The 1122-nt window shown below is 39.6% G+C and overlaps 1 pseudogene; it reads right to left on the bottom strand.

The window, feature by feature from the left end:
* Window positions 1–257: 257 nt before the first annotated feature.
* LOC132761815 (ER membrane protein complex subunit 3 pseudogene) lies at window positions 258–865 on the bottom strand (annotated as a pseudogene).
* Between the last annotated feature and the right edge of the window lie 257 nt (window positions 866–1122).

The following is a 1122-nucleotide window of genomic DNA, read 5'->3' on the forward strand; positions in this document are numbered from 1 at the left end:
GTAATTTTGAATTATTGCAACCAGTGCTTGTGAATAAATATGAACAAAACTTTAGTTTATGACCTGGACATCTCCTGACTAGATGCTGCATTCTTGACATTCCAACATTCCAACAAATTATTAAGTGAAAGAAATGAAAGCACAAATGATTGGTTCCAGGGGCTGATGTCAGTGAGTGTGGAAGTGCAGAAACTCCTGGTTTTGTTACATATAAGAATGAGTTCTCAGTCACTGGCCAAACAGATGAGAACCTGAACCTATGACCCATTGTCTTGGCCAAGAATGAGTCCAAAGACATTTAGGAAATACCAAGATGCTGAGCTTACCCAGGATGCATCCAAAGTAAGCAACTCAATACCCTGTTGTAGCATTGGTTTAAAATGCAGCATCAAGGGAAATGGGACTTTTGTTGTAACAAAACCTGAGAAAGTCATGTTGATCCAACCACCAATTAAAATAATTGGCAGTACATTTGCTACATTCCCTTTCATTATATCAGTCAACATGGTTGGATCTGTCATTGGGGAAGGTGGCACTACCTTCCTTTTAGTTTTCTTAAAGAACCCTTCATCAGGATTACTGAAGTAATACTTCCGCATCAGAAATGACTGCTTTGGAATGTATTTTCCATTTTCTCGCAGAACTCTACTTCTAATTAGAACTTACTCCTGTGTGAGCTTTTTATCACTCTGGAGCAAAATGGACACATAATGATGAATCATCCCCACAAAAAAAGTTTATGAAGACTAGGGGAGGCCCACCCATAGTTGAATATTGGAGTCCAGCATCAGCTCTGGTTCACTCATTGTTTAAATACAACTGTGGTCATGAACATCAGCGTTGATATTTAATAGCTCGCCAGCCCTGGTCCCATTTCACACTTCCAGGAGCATCGGGTGATGTTGCATTCACCATGCCTGAGTTCCCTCAGCAAAGTTGAAAATAAGTCACCACCTCTCATTAAAACTAGAATATTTCCTCTGGATTCCATCAACTGCTTCTCATTCCTTCCCATATCCAGCAGAAGCTTTTACTATTTACCTATACTTAAATCTACTATTCTCATTTACAGGATCTGCTTAATTCAAAGGTGGCACAGAGTAACAATGCACTTCCCATCTC

Source organism: Anolis sagrei, chromosome 1, assembly GCF_037176765.1.
Source record: "Anolis sagrei isolate rAnoSag1 chromosome 1, rAnoSag1.mat, whole genome shotgun sequence".
NCBI lineage: Eukaryota > Metazoa > Chordata > Lepidosauria > Squamata > Dactyloidae > Anolis > Anolis sagrei.